We start from the raw sequence: 21,341 nt of genomic DNA on the forward strand, positions 1-21,341 counted from the left end.
CAAAGACCTTCAAAGCTGCTTCAGTATATTCCCTGCCTGGAGTAATAAGAGCTGTAAAGTTCATCTGCTTCCTTAATTTATTTGCTCAGCTACCTCCCTTCTCCCTTCTCCGCTACAGCACACATTTGCAAACTGTCCCTTTGCTAAGCTCTCATCCAAGGAGGAGGAATTTGTCTTAGAAATAAAATGTGTCCATCTCATCTTGAAATATATTCTTTTGATACTTGATCACCGGGGACTTAATCCCAGAAAAATTCCCATTGACTTCAATAGTCGTTGGATCAACCCCCTAAATTGTCATAAGAAGACCCTGCCTCCTGTATTATGTGTAATGTGCAGCTTATAGCTCAATGCAAGAGATTTTTTTTTTTTAAAAAAATTACTTAGCATTGGAATCCTGATTTCTTTTTGACACAGAGAAAGAAATAGCTAGAGATTAAACTTCCATCTCCAACCCCTTGAGATGCTCTAATAAGCTAATCTAGTCAGTAAGATATTGCAAAAAATAATAATAACGCAGCAACACACATCTGTAGCTGCAGTTTAATGGCAGGAGTAAGGAGAGAGCCTAGTTGGCCTATTAGTTTATCTTCTTAAGGCTCTTGGACACAATTCCCAACGTCCTGGGTTCAGTCCCGAAGTAGGTCAACATATCTCCCCCCTCATTTCCCCCCTCTACTAACCACATCAATAAAAGAGACATTTCAACAGAAATGTAAAGTTTACTTATTTAAGAAGATACTTTTTTAAACTTGAGAGATTGGTCCAACATTGGTATGGCGTAACCGATGCACTCTAGAGTATGTCTTGTATTTTAGAATGTTGTGGGTGGATGTCATGCCTCAAAATCTAGAAAATGCTTTGGGAGTAGGGAAATTCCTTTATCCGAGAAAGACTCTAATTCGCACAAATCTATATTCCTGAATGATGATAAGGATGCAGGGTGGAGAAGAAATGTCACTGTACAGCCAAATTTCATTGACACAGAGCATTCTCATAAAGGCAAAACACATTAGGGGTAGGAAACATGGCTGATTTGACATCTGAGGCCAAATCGAAGGAAAGGCACAACTTTTGTGTCCTGTTCTGGGATCTTCTAGATCAAATAAAGATGAAAGAGGAAGATGTGGTACCAGGAGCATAGCGAAGAATGATCACTGCCATGATGATCATAAACAAGTGTTTAAAAATGGGCGGGGTGAGCATGAGATCTTGCAATATTCCTATTTTGAGCTATAGTCCTGTTATGATGTTCTCTCTCGTTGCTTTCTTTCTAGGTGAGATGTTCACAATCTACACTGATTTTATGCTGATAACTGGGACTCTTGTGACCGTGGCTCCTATTATCTTTGCTCCTATATACCTACCTCCCATTCTTTGAACAGGTTGTTGCATCTTTTCCCATTGGTTTTGGAAAGGCAATCTGCGTTATGAATAAATAGACATGATAACATGTGCCTAATTGTAATTTCCTCCCAAGCCATTGTACTAGCTGAGATTTACTTTGCATTCAAGTTTGAAATGATTGCTGTAACTGGGACTGGGAAGGAAGATTAACCTGTGTCAGATTAACCTGGGGATTTTCACCCTTCTCCTGCAACTTGTGGCTTGGCTCACTTTCTAGAGTCATCTAGATTCATCTGTAAATGTGTACCTTCTATAGAGTACAGCACATTGGCCACCATGCCTGCTTTAGGCTGGATAATGAGGTTTAATTGGGGTCTGATGGTTCTGTGGAGGATCCTGCCCTTGGGGCTTTGACTATTCCCTGTGCTTCCATTATACTGAAGAAGCATGGTGCAATCGCTGCTGACCCATGCATATCTCTAGGGCTCCATTTTTTATTTTTGTTAAAAAGGCAAAGGAATGCAGGTTTGTTATATGCTTACCTAGCTAAGCTGATGCACCAAAAGCCAAACGTTCTTTCTTGGAGAACTAGGTTCCCCGCCCCCCCCTCTCCCCTGGTCTTTGGTAACTTTTCTGCCAAAACCCAACTGTAACAACAAAAGTTTATAAACAATGAAAATTCCAGCTGCTTGACATCAGCGATGTGAAGCTTTCACTTCACACAGATACAAATATTTACCCTGAGCTCTGGCAAAGCTTGCCTTGCCCATGTCACCCTTAATCATACATTTCTCTTTGATTGAGTTATGCTTTCCAGTACGTGATTTGATCTGGTTTACTTTTTAACACATCCCAGAGGCTTCGTCAAAATCAACTCTGTGCAGGCCATGTCATTTGGTAGCTGCCAAACATGCTACTCAGAAGGACGTTGGCAAAGGGGAAGAAACAGGACAACCCCCCCCCACCGCCCCTCTTGCAAACACACAGACACCACTTAATTGCTCTAATAAATGTATTTCTTCTTCTTCTTTTCACTGCTGTTGTAAAGCAGCAAGCAAAGAATATAGGCAGGCCTGTTCAGGGTCTGCATCTCGAGCCACGTCACAATTAAATTAGGATCCTGGTCCAGCTCATCTCACATGTGTAGCTTCATACATGCATTCCTTCAACACCAACATCTATAGGGATACTGAAGCTGTCTTATAAAGAGTCAGATTCTGTCCATGTAGCTTAGTATTGTCTACAGGGAATGGCAGCAGATCTCCATCATCTGGAACAGTCTCTCTGAACCCTACCTGGAGATGCCTGTGGTTGAGCCTGGGACATTATGTGTGCAAAGGAGATGCTCTGCAGCCCTTCTCCATAACTTCTAATCCATCACACAATGAGAACAAGTGCATCATCTCCGCCCCCTGCATCCCTCTGCAGGAAGGGCCGCTTTTCTACTCATGTAGGCTCGCTGCATGATTTGACCTCCTGAGCTTTCAGGGTTCTCCATGAGAAGAAAGACCAAGTTCCCTGTTGCAGAGATCTGCCTCCAACTCACAGAGGCTGATGAGGATGGCAGTGGAGGTCAGAGCAAGCACATTTATTCCCCTCCCCATGCACTTCTATGGGAATAGACAGCCCACAGAAGGCTGGAGTGCTTCTTGAGAACTTCAAACTCTTGGAATGCATCTGAATTTCCTAAAAATGTGGGGAGGAAAGAGGGATCCTGCCCAGTGGACCCACTCTCTGATCTTCTTTGCCAGATGGCCCTTCCCACAGCCTCCACATGTTCAGTAGCTGGTGTGAAAGGAACCTCTATGTATGCATGGCTAGTGCTATTTTTCTAGAAAAAGAGTTGCTGGAGCTCACCATGAACATCTCCCTTGTTCTCTTAGAATGGCAATGGTGTCTACCTGAGAGGTGCCAGAACTGAGCTGCAGTGAGCTCTGGCTGGGGTGGGGGAAAGCCCTGTGCATGGCTTTCCTGAGTCAGATCATTGCTCCACCCACTGCCCATATTGATAAGCAGCAGCTCTCTTGACGTTTCAGAGAAGGGGTCTTCTCAGCCATATGCCAGGGATAGATACTTTTGCATGCAAAACTATGCTCTTCCACCGCCAACCTAGCAGTTTGAAAGCACGCCCCAAAAAGTGCAAGTAGATAAATAGGTACCGCTCTGGCGGGAAGGTAAACAGCGTTTCCGTGCACTGCTCTGGTTTCAGTGTTCCATTGCACCAGAAGCGGCTTAGTCATGCTGGCCACATGACCCAGAAAAAAACTGTCTGCGGACAAACGGCTGCTCCCTCGGCCTGTAAAGTGAGATGAGCGCCGCAACCCCAGAGTCGTCTGCAATTGGACTTAACTGTCAGGGGTCCTTTACCTTTACCATTTTAATCGACATCACACTGAGTGACATTCAAATGCTCTGTGAAAAGTACTAATGTATTATAGCACTATCCTTGTAGGAATGCTATCATTATTATTTTTTAAGTCAGATGCTTTTCCAATGCAAACCTAGGTAAATAGTTAAGGACAAAAATTAGTCATTACTTTTGCTTATGCATATTACCTGAATTTTAAATGCTTGCTTACACTCCATGACAGTCTCTGTAGGCAATTGAAATTCAAGAGAGAGATTGCTGGTAATGGGCAAAATCCAGACAAACCTGAGATTAATCACCAACAGCCACCATAATTTAAAGGGCCTTGGAAACGGTATCCCCAGCTGGTCATTTAGACGCAAGGCGCCTCCCACACAAAGCTGGCTTCGATAAACAGATGGGCTTGGCTTCATGCCCTAAGGGTCAATAAACTCGGACTCAGAGGACCCACGGGAATTCATACATGAGCAAGCGAGGAGGTAAAAGCTTCCCAAACTTTAAATTATTCTGTATTACCTTATTCGAGAGCCTTGCAATTTGCTGAGAACAAATTCCAGTGACACTCCCATCATTAGTCATGCACAGCATTTGCATCTCTGTACTATTGGCGCATATCTATCTGCTTGCCTGCCTTCTTCCCCTGAACGGTTTTTCTCAGACCCTCCAAGTGTCCCTATTTTCCAGGGATGGTCCCAGATTTACAGAAGCTGTCCGAGTTTCTAATTTGATCCTGGAATGTCCCACTTTTCCTTAGGGTGTCCCTGTTTTCATCAGAGAAATATTGGAGGGTATGTAAAGGTAAAGGGACCCCTGACCATTAGGTCCAGTTGTGGCCGACTCTGGGGTTGCGGCGCTCATCTCGCTCTATAGGCCGAAGGAGCCGGCGTACAGCTTCCAGGTCATGTGGCCAGCATGACTAAGCCGCTTCTGGCGAACCAGAGCAGCACACGGAAACGCCGTTTACTTTCCCGCCGGAGCGGTACCTATTTATCTATTTGCACTTTGACGTGCTTTCGAACTGCTAGGTTGGCAGGAGCAGGGACCAAACAACGGAAGCTCACCCCATCACGGGGATTTGAACCACTGACCTTCTGATCCACAAACCCTAGGCTCTGTGGTTTAACCCACAGCGCCACCCACATCCCTTGGAGGATATGGTAGGATGTCCCTATTTTCATTGGAGAAAAGTTGGAGGCTATGGAGTTATCTGACCCCTGAGCCATCTGAAGGCAGCCCTGCTTAGGGAAGATTTTTTTAATGTTTAATGTCTTATTATGTTTTAATATATGTTGGAAGCCACCCAGGGTAGCTGGGGCAACTCAGTCATATGGCTGGCGTATAAATAGTAAAATTCACAGAATCACAGGATAAAATCACAATATGAAAACACAAAACATATAATCAAAATAAAAACAACCCAATAACGCCCCCCCCTCCAAAAGTTTGCATTGTGTTTCCTTTACATTTAAATTAATGGGGTGGAGTAGCCGACGGGTGAAGTAATTTATAGGGCTAATTATGTAAATTATTCTGATATAATTTTGCCACAGTGGGCAGCAAACTGCTGTGGTACAGAAACAGTCCTTCATGTGACCAAGAAGAGGGCAGAATGGAAAATACCTTCTTACATCCCTACCTGGGACCTTGTACATGCGGAGCAGAGCTATGGCCCTCCCCATAGTAATAAAGATGTGACAAGGGATGGCGGGTTATTGGTTGAAATGCCATGTCACATGAATGCATTGGACCCCCAGCAAAATCAGCAAGTTAAAATTCAATACGCCATATTAGGTACATTTCCATGCTTTCCCTTTGCTCTTCCTCTTTTCATGTGACTTTCTTTGTCATTGGTTTTCTTTCCTATTCTACTGTTCTCGTCTCCGCTGCCCCTTCATCCTAGTTATTTCCTGTGCCTTCTTGCTTCTGTCTGATCCCAGAAGATCTTTCTTCCCCCACTCTCCATTTCTCTCTTTCCATACACAACCACACAGTGTTACTATGCCACAACACTATCTGCTCTCTAACAGGGAAATACTATAAATGTGTAGTGTCTGAGAGCAAGACGTAAAACATTCAAACAAACCCAGAAACCCAGTAAGAAATGTTGTATTCTTATTATATAGAAAACAGAATTTTCTTTACTTTTTGTATTGATCAAATTAAATCAGTGGTACACTGATGAATTTGGAACTTACAATATTTGGGCAAGGTATTTAATTACCTTGCTCCCTGGTAGCTGAGCCTGGGAATCTAGCCCATTACCTATAGTTTAAATAGTTTCCCTGGGTACCCTTATCTCCAGCTTTCTGACTCTTACATCATGCTTACTGAAACAAATAAGAATGGTTGTTTATTATAGATATGGGAAAGGAACAAAGCCCACACTGCTCAGGTTTCAAACGCCACAGTAGATAATCCCTGAACCAAGACAAAATTCATGAATACAGAGCACTCAAAGATTAGGTTTCAGTGCTTCATTTTATTTACAGTTTACTGGGCTTGAGAAGGGTGGCAGGTGAGCAATCAGGGAGGAAGCTCTTTGCGACCAATGAACTTCCGCTGCTCCATTACTGGGAAGGAGTGTTTGTCTTCTCTGTTGAGTCTGATGGCGATGCTAACAGTTGGGCCCAAATTTCAAGTCCATTTTGCAGTGAGGGTAACACGTTCACCAAGAAGGTAAAGAGGGCCTGTAATGTCCAGAGTCATCATAAACAAACTATTCAGCAGGCGTATGGAACAGTAAGAAAACGGAATTTCTGAGGGGGGCTTTGATTCGTTTATGTAACTGGGGGGGGGGATTGTAAAATCTTTTGTAGAGGGTATCTATGCTTATGTAGGTAAAGTGGCACCACCCAGAAGCAAGCATTGGAACACTTTGCTCTCTCCTTTGCAAGTAGATCTGTCCAGAGCTGTCACAGGTTTTGTAGATCTGCTCACCTGCCCTTTATCATATAACATGGTGGAAGAAAACAGCATAGGTTTTGAGCAAACTGGGAAGAATGTAGACTCTGGAACTACTTCCAAATGCAGAGAATGAGTCCTGCTGCATTTTATTTTAATGTACTGTATTTAATGTATTTTTAACCTTCTGTTGGAAGCTGCCCAGAGTGGCTGGGGAAACCCAGCCAGATGGGCGGGGTAGAAATAATAAATTACTACTACTACTACTACTACTACAGTGGTACCTCTGGTTATGAACTTAATTCATTCCAGAGGTCCATTCTTAACCTGAAACCGTTCTTAACCTGAGGTACCACTTTAGCTAATGGGGCCTCCTGCTGCCGCCACCACACGATTTCTGTTCTCATCCTGAGGTAAAGCTCTTAACCCGAGGTACTACTTCTGGGTTAGCGGAGTCTGTAACCCAAAGTGTTTGTAACCCAAGGTGTTTATAACCTGAGGTACCACTGGATTTGTGGTCTTCCTGCTCCCTCTGCTGAGTGGGGCTCTGGGCTTCTGCCTGGTATCACCACTGTGAATGGGCTAGTAGGCCATAACATACTTGTTGGTGGGAATGGACCTTCCATTCCAGAGATTAGCCTTTCTTCAAGAGATTAGATTTGTTCAATAGCATGTATCATAATCCCTCTGTCTCCAATAAGGCTAAACTGCTCGTTGTGTTACAAAAGGAAGTTGACCATGGTGCATAACAAGGTCCAAATACAATGCAAATCTATGAAAGGCAAGGTCAACCTTCTGTACTTTCTTTAACGGATATGAAATCTCTCTCTCTTTATATAGAACATCAAGCATCTAAAATAATTAAAAATCTAGTGGCATGCATGGGAGAGCCTTTAATTGCGCCAAAAGTCGAGTTCCTTCATCCCATCATTGTTCTTCAACCTCACACTATTTTGAGTAGGAAACTTTAGTAAAAAGGCTTTACAATTAGTAAATGAAATATAAACAAATATAAAAATTGAAATAATACTTTATTCAGCTTCCTTCCCTCGAGCTTTAGATTATAACTGTGACAAATACTGTCTTGCTACAATTATTATTATTATTATTATTATTATTATTATTATTATTATTATTATTATTATTTACTTTTACAGGATAATTTCTGCTCGAGAAGGGCATTTTATTTATTGACTTAACTTCAACAGCAGAACCAACAGAGGGAGCAAAGGAGCTCAGCCATCCAGCTATTGTAATAAAATTTAAAGGCTGCTTTTTGTGTGTTTTTAATCACTTGGTAGTATTTTCAAAGAAAGGGAGGAAGAAAACAAGGGGAACTTTGCCAGCAAAACAGGGACTATTTAGAACAAAGAGGGTAATCAATATGTATTTACCATGTCCTTGCAATAAATATGGAGTCAAGCAAAAACAACTTACAAACTGTCATCCAGACAGCAGGACACAATGCTACAACAGGAGGCATTTGGAAATGGATGATTTTGCTCTGTTTTTACCCAGAATGCTTTCTTAATTTCTCATAGCGATATATTAACTTCATATCTGCACCAATAAGTACAGATGGGGTTACTATTTTGGGGGTGCCAGAGTATGGGGAACTAGGCCTATGGTAGAGTTAGGGGGCTTTAACCTTTGCTATCTCCATTATCATACCAGCCAAGATTGTTGTGCAGCTCATATATGGAGGGGAGGGAACCCTGCCACTGAAGTGAGTAGTTTTTCCAGTACAAATGTGGATCAGAACAGGAGTTCTGATCCACAAAAAGACCACAGTGGATGATGAAGGGTTAAAGTGCCCCTACTACCACTCTAGGGTCCCCACTCACTGACCTTGCAGTCTGTGGGGAAGAAGAGCACTGCACTTAAGGACACAGCTATAAGGATTTGAAAAGGCATGAATTTCTCTGCTGACCTTTCTTCATTGCATGCAGCCCTGTTTCCATTCCACTGCAGTTCAACTTCCAACAAAAGTTATGTTAGTAATCTCACTGTCTACTGTGGTGAAATTTTACATTACATTTTTTCCTCACTATTCATTTAAATGGAAAGGTAACACAATGTAAAGGGGGGGAGCGTCATCAATTATGTGTTCTTTGCAATCTGAAAAGAGCAACAACAGCACACATTGATTGTATTTGCTAGGTTGATTTCTATTCAGGGCATGAGGAGAAGAAGTGAACATTGGCAATTTCCACCACAGGTGTACCCAGAGGTTGTTGGAACTCCCATCACCTGCTGGGAGTGCAGGCCTGCCCCCTCCAAAACAAAAACCACATTTCAGACTATGGAGTGTATGATATATATGTGTGGGCTAGGCACCACTGCTCTCACGGTTAGATCAAATGCAAGAAAACCTTTCCATCCTTCTTGCACTGTTACTCAAAGGCATTTTTTTGTGGGCAGGGGACACCAATGCAACTCCTTGTCAGGGGTGCAAGGGGCCTTTGATTTCTACTTCTGTTTCCTTCAGAATTCTCCACTGTCCTTAGGCCCTGATACATAGTTTACATATTACCTAACTTGGTCCTAATTCCTATCCCAGCCTTCCCATACCTTCCCCTTTTAACAATGCAATCCTAAAATTACTGGGAATAACTGCCATTGCATTCAGTGGTGCTTGTTATCATTATTTCAAGGAGAGAGTATACACAAAAGAGCTGCCTAGTACAGTTCCCAGTGAAGTCTCGACTCAATTGAATTGGGAATCCGATCAGAGATAAATTATTTCCCCATTTGTATGCATGCCACAGATCCTTTCTAGGGTTTCAGTGCCACTTTTAAATACTTTTTGACCCAATGAACCACAACTGAGAAACCACAAAAGAATCCACACAGAAATACAACACAATTGGCATTATCAATCCACAACTAAACACAACTCCACAGGAGGTTCATTAAGTCCCTCTTTACCTACCAAGCAATCTATATTTGTGGTACATTTGGGGTGTCTTGTCCCTTTCAGAGTTTTAGATTTCAGATTTCAGCGTGAGCCAGTGTGGTGTAGTGGTTAAGAGCGGTAGTCTCGTAATCTGGGGAACCGGGTTCACGTCTCTGCTCCTCCACATGCAGCTGCTGGGTGACCTTGGGCCAGTCACACTTCTTTGAAGTCTCTCAGCCCCACTCACCTCACAGAGTGTTTGTTGTGGGGGAGGAAGGGAAAGGAGAATGTTAGCCACTTTGAGACTCCTTAAAGGGAGTGAAAGGCGGGATATCAAATCCAAACTCCTCTTCTTCTTCTTCTTTCACATCATGCAGAGCCGCATGGAAATGCATAGCTTAAGGCTAGGACTACTATGACTGATCCTGACTTCATGATGGGGTCATTTAAATGTTCCTCCAGCTGAGACGCAGGTGGCGCTGTGGTCTAAACCACAGAGCCTCTTGGGCTTACCGATTGGAAGGTCAGCGGTTCGAATCCCTGCGACGGGATGAGCTCCCGTTGTTCAGTCTCTGCTCCTGCCAACCTAGCAGTTTGAAAGCACATCAAAGTGCAAGTAGAGAAATAGGTACCAGTGCAGCAGGAAGGTAAATGGTTTTTCCATCCGCTGCTCTGGTTAGCCAGAAGCAGCTTAGTCATGCTGGCCACATGACCCAGAAGCTGTATGCCAGCTCCCTTGGCCAGTAAAGCAAGATGAGTGCCGCAACCCCAGAGTCAGGGGTCCCTTTACCTTTTACCAGCTGAACAGGAGCTACTCACAGAAAAGTAGCTTCTGTGTGCCTTTGTTACCCATTAAACAAGTTGCTTTAGAATACATAATATTTTCAGCTCTCCTGTTTAATTTTCATCCCCTTTGAACAAATATTCAACACTTGCAAGCAGATGTCAAGTTTGTTGTACCATTGTATCTATAAGCTGCAAGAAGGTATTGTACTTTCTTGGATGTTCAGCCATGCAGAATGGGAAGAATCCAGGCATTTTTTAAAAAACGGAGAAAGAGTGAAATACAGAAAAATCCATGAAGAGAAAACATTCCTTATAAAGTGTGTACAGTAAATCTTATATCCATTCAGCATTCTCTCTCTCTCTCTCTCTCTCTCTCTCTCTCTCTCTCTCTCTCTAACCAGTCACTTGATTATTTCCTTAGTGTGCCAACTGATATTTTTTTCATGGAAAATATGCACTATTCAAGGCTAGAAGATCCCTTCCAGTCTTTCCATCTTTTACAGATTATTAACTTGGCTGTTGTTCATGGCTGCAAAATTCTGTTGGCCATGCTGCTCAATTGGCCATGCCAATCGAAGACCAAATATGCATAACTCAAGGGTAGGTCTTAGATTCAAATCTATTTCAATGCTTAAAGAAAAAAGGAAAAAATAATTTCCTGGATTATTTAAATAGCATTCCCCAAACCCACGAAAAAGCATGCCAGTACCCTCTTACAGAGATTGCCAAAATGTTCAAGTTGTTGCATTTAACTGCTACCAGAGGAGTTAGATAATTTCCCATGTAGTATTTCAATGTTAACTTGCTTTGAATTTTCGCTTTCTGCATAACTCAGACTCTATCTTTGCCCATTCATGAATCATTTCCTTCTGAAATGTTCTTGCTCCATTTCAAATGAGCCAGGGACAATATTTTCTTATCTACATTCAAATATTTGCATACACATACATTAGGCCAAAATATGCCTGAAACGTTCCCCTTGCACTCATTTCTCATTCAGACTTTGGAAGAGAGTGTTCTACTTCCACAGGCTAGAAGGGCAGTGTGCCCTGTATATATATATATGTATGTATTTTAAGAACATACGAACACACAAAGAGCCCTTCTGGATTAGAAGGGATTCCTGAGTGTTTCCCGCGATGGCCAAAGAGATTCCGATGGGAAACCTCCAGGCAGAACATGAGGACAATAGGCCTTTCATGCTGTTGCTCCCCAAGAATTCATATTCAGTCCCAATAGTTGAGGTAACCAAGAGCCATCATAATTAGTAATCATTGGTAGCCTCAGCCTCTATCATTTGTGAGATGAAAGTTTAGCTGTGTGTTGTCTGACAGTTTTATTGCTTAGGTGTCATAGGTTTTAGAGGGATTTCTGTGAATGCAAGTTTTCACAGTCAATTTTTTGTGAGTGGGAGGGATGAAACAATTAAAAGCATAGTAGACGGAACCAGGAAATCACAAATGTGCATTTATTTTTGGGCAAAACACCCAACTATCCTACTGCACCTCAGACTTACGCGTGCTTTCAACATTCTGAGCATTTGCTGAAAGCCTGAAGTCTCCACCCCCGCATACATAGACCATTGCAGCAACTCTTCTGAAAACCTATTTCACCACATATGCTTACTTGTTGTTAGTTCCTTCTGAGAAGTTTAGGTATGCAGTTTAGTTAAAAACAAAAATGCAAAGGTTAAAATGTAAAAAATAAATAAATGAAATCTACAGAAATCTTTACTTGTAAAACAATTGTGACTATTACAACACAATTTAATAATACCACCAGATAAAAAATGCAATCTTATATTCAATTTACACCAGCTCTCTCGTGTAATTGGTCTAATTCAGTCAATTAGAACTTGCACTGCCCAAGTTCTATTGGAAGTTGCTTCCTGTGTACAATTTAGTAACTAAAAACACCACAGGAGATAGCAAAAGTTTGAGGACTAACCCTGCCCCATAAATCTCCTGGCAGACAATTTATATGCCATACGTTTCCAGATCATGACTTTTACATCTAAGCAGATAAGCAGCGGTAAACTATGCCAGAGAATGCTTTGAAATAATGAAAATTTTAAAAACCCAGAACTACTGAAATATCCTCACAAATGAAAGGACTTTCTTTGCCACTCTGTATATAAAATGCATGAAAGACAGCAATGTTATGGATGCAATCAATCTTACTTTATAGCAATTGCTAGCAATGCATAATGCCATTCCTACTGTACTGGCAGGTAATCTACTGTCGCTTTAAATAAATCTAAATATTAGGTCTAGGAAGGATCAACCTGCGGAAAAAAATGCTGAAATATAACTGCTAAAGTTAATACTTACTTAATTCTTGGTTTTCTACAAGACTTAAAATGAAAAGGCTTTCCAACTATTATAAGATGTACAGACTTAATCTACATTTCAATAAGATATTTAAAGGCAGTGCGAGAACTGTCAAGGACCCTTTCTTAAGCCTGAGAGAGACCTACAAAGGAATGCTGACAGTTTCGTTTTCTCTGACATGGAAGTATTATTTCATCAAGAAAATGTTATTATATTCTTATTCATTTTGGCGCTTCCCACTTCAGGCTCTTCACCAACCCCGTCTGTGTTCGCTGGTATCAGTGCTACGGCGTCACCTGGGTTGTCATGAATCCTCTATGAGAGAGGTAGATTAAATGATCTGAATAAACTCATATTCTTCCATTTCATTTTTTTCTTCATCCTTTCCAGACAAAACACAGGAAGAAAATCCTCAGCTTCAGGTGGGCCTTCCCTTCCTTATCTGACATGTTCCATATGCAAACCTTGATGCTAAAGCTGTGTCATTTTTTATTTTTCCTGCATGCAAAGTGGCTGTGGAAAATATTTTTGAGACCAGAAGTAAGTACTCTTCTATATGCACTGAGGGACCAAAATGAAGTAAAATATTATAATAATTAATAATAATAATAATAATAATAATAATAATAATAATAATAATAATAATATCCTGCCCATCTGGCTGGGTTTCCCCAGCCACTCTGGGCGGCTCCCAACAGAATATTAAAAACACAATAAAACATCAAACATTAAAAACCTCCCTAAACAGGGCTACCTTCAGATGTCTTCTAAAGGTAAGAAAGTTGTTTATCTCTTTGACATCTGATGGGAGGGCGTTCCACAGGGCGGGCGCCACCACCAAGAAGGCCCTGTGCCTGGTTCCCTGTAGCTTTGCTTCTTGCAGTGAGGGAACTGCCAGAAGGCTCTCAGCGCTGGACCTCAGTGTCCGGGTAGAACGATGGGGGTGGAGACTCTCCTTCAGGTATACTGGGCCGAGGCCGTTTAGGGCTTTAAAGGTCAGCACCAACACTTTGAATTGTGCTCAGAAACATACTGGGAGCCAACGTAGGCCTTTCAGGACTGTTATTATGTGATCACATGTAAGATAGCAGAACACAATCCTGAAGCTGGGTTTAGAAATTGTTTCTTTAAGAACAAGAAGAAACCTTGAATTAGACTTGGACTGAAGAGCCATTCAAACAGAGGGCTATTCTCTGACTGGCTTCCATGGCCACCCTGCATGCAACCAAGGTGTTACTTGGGCACTTTTGCTTTGTGAATATGTAACATGAGCTAGTACAGTATTTTATTTTTAATTTTTAATTTTGCCTTAAAGTCTGCAGGACATGAGTACAAATACATTTCTATCAGCCACTCTAAAATGCAGTGCAATGGAAAGGTGGAAGGTCATGCCTCATGATGAAGTAAATTTTCTGTTCTGAGTACAATAGGTCTGATGGAAACAGGATGGTGTAATTCACAAGGACATTCTGCTAATGGATGCTATGGCCATTACCCCACAATGTAAAATAACTGGTGATGAGCCAAAGGTGGGGTTGGTTTTTAAAACTAATTTCCATGTCCCTTGCAATAGAATGCTTCTTTTTCCAGACTTTTTTTGGTGTTAAAATATTCACACAAGCTTCATTAAAGGAAGCAAGAGTGTACCATATTATTGACAATGCCAAAGTAGCTGCGATGATATTGCTTGTCCTCCTGCTGAGGTCAGGATTGTTCCCTAAAAATGTTTTTGGCCATTTACCTCTCCCCACTTCTGTTTGTACTAAACTATTTTTGATGGGTCATTTATTGACCTTTTATTTTAAATGCTCCTGTTAAAGATTTCCCATATGGTAAATGTGCCCTTTTCTTCAAGTTGCAAAAGAAATGAATACATCAGGCACCTTTTCAAATTAGCTCCCTTCCATTAAACTGCATCCCCCCTTTAAAAAAAAGAAGTCCTTTTACTCTTGTGTGTTAAATTTATGTGGCTAGTCCATAAACAGTTTCTAATTAGACACATGTGCATTCAAATGTGGACTTGTGTGTTATAAACCGACACTGAAGTGTATAAGAAACTGTCAGTCAGATCAAAAGTCAATCCAAAATCATCCCATTTGCAGAGCTGAGATGCTGTCACAGTTAGTTAGCCCTAAATGTTTAAAACATCAACCAAAACTTTTATTCTAATTGAGCATGAGTTGAAAGGCTGAACACTTTGATGTCTTTGCTTTTATCATTTGTATATAGCTTAGAACTGCAGACTTTACCCCCCTGGAAATAGTAGACATTGCTTCTTACTGAAAAATATACAGGTAGGTCAATCTGTATTTGTGAGGCTAGTTTATAGTTCTCAGCCATGTATATAATTACTTACAACACACAAGGGCTTGCAAAAAGAAAGGAAACCCATTTTTCTCTTTGTTATTTAACATTGTTTTCTTCCTATTAATGGACCGCATGAAACAGAAATACATATTCTCAGAATATTGTCTAGAATTGATTCCTGACTTTAGTATAGTTAAATCTCCATGAGGTCCCCCCAATAAAAAATGAAACTCAGATGTATTTTATTATTCAGTTGTTTAACTATGAAAACTTTCTAAAACATACAGAAAATGTATTTCTGTGTTAAAACAAGTCTAAGTACATGAATATTAGCTGCATTTTAGGACATGAACTGAGAGTGATTAAAAGGGGGGTGGGATGCAAAAAAAGGTGCCTATGGAGAAAGGGTAGGTTATAAATGAATGTATGAATATTTATCTGGATAAATCTTTATCATCTCCCCACTTCTTCCTGCTCCTTGGCTGATGTGTGGGAGGGTATGTATTGGCCTATTTAAGATTAGGCAGTGGTCTAGAAACAGCCTGGGGAGTAGAGATTGCATACTTCTGAACAAGAAATAGAGGTGGGGAGAAATGCACTTTTCTTACAGAGACTTTGCATACTGACTAGAAAATGTGCACATTGCCCAGAAATTGTAGAAGATGAAGCCCAGATATACATATTCCCCAAAGCCTGTGGGGGTTACACATAATGGCCAGAGAATGTACAGAATTCAACCAAGATAAGCACATTCCCCAAGGCTTGTTATGGTTATGCATATTGACTGGGTAATGTACCTAATTCCCTCTTCAAGGATCATGTGTTCATTCTCCATGAGACCTGGTAAATGTGCACAACAGCTGATTATTATGCACATTAACTGCTCAACTTACATTCCTCTTAACATATATATGTACAGGAACCTTACAATTTGTTTTGAATTTCACCTTTTTTGGAGCCAGTGTGGTGTAGTGGTTAAGAGTCACGTAATCTGGGGAACCGGGTTCGCGTCTCCACTCCTCCACATGCAGCTGCTGGGTGACCTTGGGCCAGTCACACTTCTTTGAAGTCTCTCAGCACCACTCACCGCACAGAGTGTTTGTTGTGGGGGAGGAAGGGAAAGGAGAATGTTAGCCGCTTTGAGACTCCTTAAAGGGAGTGAAAGGCGGGATATCAAATCCAAACTCTTCTTCTTCTTCTTCTTTATATTAAATTTTGGTAGCAAGTTTAGCTCTTTCTTTCTTTCACATTCTACCATCCCAGCCTGCACTATCCAATATGTTTTCAAACTCCTTGGTACCACAGCTTGAAAATAGCACTTGTCTTGGGCACATATCCCATTTGAGAAACTGTAGGTCCAAGTCTATGGACCGGTTTGTAAACAAGTGCCCTCTTTTCAATACCTCTGAGAGAATGTGGAATCACTCATTCCTTTGTGACCCAGATGGGATGAACTATTGCCGTGTGTGTGTGTGGGGGGGGGGGCTGCTGTAATTTGCATGGTTGCAAGATTGCAACAGTTCAGAAAGGATCTGAAAGTGGTCAAGACTGCAGTGGTCAAGTGTCCACCCGCTACATGGACTTGCTGGTTCATGCTGTCAGTGTATTCACATCATCATATCCAGATGGCAAACCTCCCCTCTCTTTTTCCTAGATACAGTGAGGATTGCCAGCCATATGAACTTGCCTGAAACAGTATTGAATTCATAACCTAAACTCAGAGCTAACCCCCATGACAAAAGAATAAGCCTGTATTTCCTCCTGTCTCACCCTTAGCTGGAAGGTGCTGAGACAAAAAGCCTTTTCATATCTACATAATCAATTGTCTTCCCTTGCCGGAAAATACGTCTTCAAGATTGCTGTCTGGGCAGGGGCATAAGAAGACAGCTTGACACTCTGTGCATGCCACTGAAGATACTAGCTCTGAATCTGAGCACCGGTTGAACTGAGAAAATCCACAGAGCCTGTAGGTATCCGGCCGTGATTTTAGCTATTATTTTTCTCTTTTATGGTGTTACCTTTTAAACTGCGTTTGAGATCTTTGTTGTAGACTAGTACCCTGTGGCACTGGCCTGGCGTTGAGAGACATCAGTGAGATACAGCACATAAAAGCGTACCCTATAAGTGTGACGAATGGCAATTACAAGGCTGGGTTGGAGCTAACTTGTGAATGATCGGGTGAATTGGGGGGGAAAGGCCGGTGCGCTCTGCCTGTTAGGAGCAGTATAAGAATGTGGGCCGTGCCAGGTTGTGTGCCACAGGCGGGCACCTTGCTGAGAACACAGGGAAAGCATATGACCCCTTATTAACATGCCCAGCATCTCAACTAGCTCTTTATCAAACAAATCAGGAGCATCAGAAATCGGCCACGCCGTTAATAAGAATGCAGCTGATGTGCAGAGGAGCAGAGTGTAGCTTTTGAATTGTGTAACGGGGTGGGGTGGGGTGGAGAATACAAAAGCTATGTCTTGGTGTCCCAAAAATACAAAATATAAAGGGTTTCAATGCACTGCCTTAAAGGCAAAGAAACTAACTAGGCATTGCTGTTTGCCTTGAAGGAGGAGAATAGTAAGGGTCTGCAAATCCCTCTTTATCTGGGACAAACACAGGACTAGCACACTTACTTTTACTAGGGTTGCTTGCTGAGCCTGTTTTGCTGCTGATATTTTACCAATACAGTGGTACCTCGGGTTACATACACTTCAAGTTACATATACTTCAGGTTACAGACTCCACTAACCCAGAAATAGTGCTTCAGGTTAAGAACTTTGCTTCAGGATGAGAACAGAAATCGTGCTTTGGCGGCACAGCAGCAGCAGGAGGCCCCATTAGCTAAAGTGGTGCTTCAGGTTAAGAACAGTTTCAGGTTAAGAATGGACCTCCAGAACAAATTAAGTACTTAACCCGAGGTACCACTGTATTTATATTTTATTTAAGGAATTTATATACTGCTTAATCATTAGCCTTTCTAAGTGGTGCATGTTATTGAGAGAACAGCTACTGCTTCTATTCTATTGCTACCATTAGCACATCTGTAGCACCAATATAGCTACAGCAGTGACTAAAGGACTGAGTGTAATCCAGGAAAACCCCTGTTCATCACTTGTCTATGCAGAGAACTTGCTAGAGGTCTTAGGGAAGCCAGTGACTCAAACCATCAGTTCCCCATGAGCACTGTGGACTTTCTTACAAGGCTGTTGTAAGAATTACTCAGGAAACGTATCTGAAGTATATGCAGCTTGAACATGCAGCTTGAGACCAGTATTCCTATAAGTTTGGCTATCCCCTACATACCCAACTGGTGACTGATGATGATGGATTCAGGTGCTCAAGTCATTCTTAAAATGACAACAAAGCTGAGAGCTTCAGTGATGGTCCAATCCTGCCCCAGAAATGCCCCTGGTGCCACTAGAAGTCGTGGGTCTGGCAGAGATGCCATTCACGTAGACTTGGGCTTGGCTTTGTCATCTGTCATGTAGATCTTTGCATTTTACCCTATTAAGAGAAAGTGAAGTGTTTTCAGACCTTTGCCACAGTTCAACATATGTAATTAAACAATGGAGTTGCAAGTTTTTAAAAAACTGTATACATTTAATTAGTCTCCTTTTGTAAATTCTTCATAATTGCTGATGATATTTCTCCCGTCTAGAAGTGGTATGCTATGGGGGATAGGAGCAAGGGAGAGGATGTTAGGAAACCTTATCAGGTCAAATGTGTGGTAGTGTTTTTATTGTCACGGTTTCTGCAATAACAGTGGCAATCCTTAACTAAACGACCATAATGATAAATTTTGAGGCCCCTGAATATTCAGAATAGCATAAGAAGGCACAAAGGCCACACATTAACTCATATGTAGTTATGTAGATCCACTGTGCATCGCTTTAAACTTATGCATGAGAAAATAGTACAAAAGATGCATTTTTTGTTTTCTGTGGGTGGGGTTTCTTTTGTGGGGAGGGGACATGAATTCTGTGAAAGTAACAATAGAGCAAATGGGACTCCCCTTTGGCGGCTGTTCGGAATTTTTTATTTTCTTACCATGCCTATGGATATGAACAGGACAACCCCTAAAATTACTTTCTCGTAACTGTGTAGTGAGTGTGAGCCATAAGTCACATAAGCCTTAACACCCATAATTAATTATATCAATATGAATTTAATATATTGGGCTATTTCAGTTGTCATCCATGGAATGGATACCCTAAGTTAAATTCATGGTACAGCATCTGCTTTGCACGCACAAGATTCCAGGTTCAATCCCTGGCATTTCCAAGTAGGCCTGAGAGAGACTCTCATCTGAAAATCCTGGAGAGTCAGTGCCAGTTCTTTTTGGTCCTACTGAGCTAGATGGACACATGGCTGAGATGGAATAGGGCAACTCCCTATGTTCCTGTGTCAACTATCATCTCTGGAAAGACTAGGTTTAGAATGGTTTCAAGAACAAAGCAACCTTTAAAAATGCTAGTGAAGATTTAGAAGTCTCCCACCCAGAGCTTCAGAGTGGCCAACAACAGCTGCTAGTTATGAGAGAGGTCGGTACAACTCAACCCTGCTCTCTTTCATAAGCTGCAGGAGTTTAACGGGCGGCAGTTCACACCCACTTGACCCATTTGGCCTGCAACAACTTGAGGCGGGAGATAAATGTCACAGCCAGCCCCACAAGGCCTCATGGGCCTTGTAAAGCTTTGGTTTCACTCTAGATTGACAGGTATGAGTGCTAACATGCAAACATTAAACAGGCTGGTGTATGCATGCCCATCTTTTGCACCTTAAAAGGAACAGGAAAAATAAAACCATTTTTACCTTTGAAGCATGAACTATGCGTACAACTTCCAGTCAGAAAAGCGGTTACAGATGTCCAAACTGCCTATCAGTACTAAATTAACAATCTGGTTTTATAGGCTTTTTCTAGATCATTTAGAAGAAGTTCCTGATTGGATGATCTGTTTAGTAGTGGAAAACACAACCTTGGAAGGTGGTGGACTTTCCTTCATTAGATATTTTGAAGGAGAGGCTGCATGGCCGCCTCTCAGGAATGCTGTAGATGTGGATCTCCTACACTAGTAGTTGGTTGGCCCAGATTGCCTTTGAGGTGCCTTCCAGCTCTTATGATCTTATAACCTAGTTCTATGCACATGTTTTCCCCCCTACACAATTCAAATACCTTTTGAACATAACTGAGTAAATCTCCTGTGTATTATGTCAAGAATAATATTATGTGTTTTTAAATCAATTTTCAAGGCTTTGGAAGGCTTTGTACAAAACTGGAAGAACATAAAAGAGTTTGTAAGACAAAATTAAGCATTCTTTAGAAATCCCACAATGTAAATTCAGGTGAACAAAAATAAATGTAAAGTAGCATTTGAACTAGTGTTCCAACCAGCTAAGTAACAAAAGGGCTTCCATGTGTGCACTGATGAGGGGTGTGATTGCCCTATTGCAACTCACCATGTTCAGCTTAAGGTTTGTATGGAGTCCTCCATGTATACAACTGCATATAGACTCTGTCAGTGTGACTGGGGAATCGACAAAAGGCAGGCTCTCCAATCACTCATTTGGAGTCTATTGAAGCCTATCTAACCCAGTGCCCTCTAGATGTTGTTGAACTACAACTCCCATCAGCCCCAGCCAACATGGATCATCAGGGATGACTGGAGTTGTATTGCAGTAACAACAAGAAACATGAGACTGGGGAAGGAAGGTCTACTGGCAAACACTTGCAGGGCTACATGCTGACCTTCAACATTTGACTGATGGTTGGAGATAGAGCCTCCTGCTATTGCCACACTTCTTTCAAACTTACACATGTTCAATGAATACCTGATTTTGAAACAGAAAAAAGGCTAGAGGCTGAGAAATCTGCATATAAAGTTAAAGTTATAGAGTCCATAACTTTACTTAGCTGATTTCTGGAAGCAATCTACTCTGCCTTCAGTTGGCAAAAGAAGTCACACTCAGCATTGATCCATGGAAATTGGGCAAAGATCTGCAAAGTATGATTTTTTTTTAAAAAAAAATCACTTATGAAGGACAGAGCTCTTTATATAAAGCTGCTTTAAAAATTGTTCTAACTATGAGTTTTTGACTTAAACATGAACAAAGGTGGCAGAGAAGTGAAATAGTTGGGCTTCTTGATCTAGTAGTTATTGGGGAGAAAAGAAGCAAAGAGCGATGCAGGGAAGAAGAAAGAAATAGGTGACATTTGAGGGTGCCTAGGTTCAAGCAGAATAGACTTCCAATTGAGCAACGATATCTCCCGTTCCTACCCTCCCCCCTGAAGTCCCCCTGTTGGGGGGTGCAGGAGAGGAAAAAGGGATCCCATTGTCAGCACAGGTGCATAATGGTCGTGGCAGGTGAAGGGAATGACACAGGAGACTGGTATTGGGTTGAATTAGGCCACAACTTC

General features: G+C 41.6%; 1 long non-coding RNA gene across 1 annotated transcript; it reads right to left on the bottom strand.

The window, feature by feature from the left end:
* Positions 1 to 6,199: 6,199 nt before the first annotated feature.
* LOC308572263 lies at positions 6,200 to 20,423 on the bottom strand. The gene is made up of 3 exons (XR_014001655.1): positions 20,384 to 20,423; positions 18,230 to 18,430; positions 6,200 to 6,402 (listed from the first exon to the last, which is right to left on the bottom strand). It is a non-coding gene; the product is annotated as an uncharacterized lncRNA (long non-coding RNA).
* Between the last annotated feature and the right edge of the window lie 918 nt (positions 20,424 to 21,341).

This window comes from Podarcis bocagei, assembly GCF_964188305.1.
Source record: "Podarcis bocagei genome assembly, chromosome: 1".
Lineage (NCBI taxonomy): Eukaryota > Metazoa > Chordata > Lepidosauria > Squamata > Lacertidae > Podarcis > Podarcis bocagei.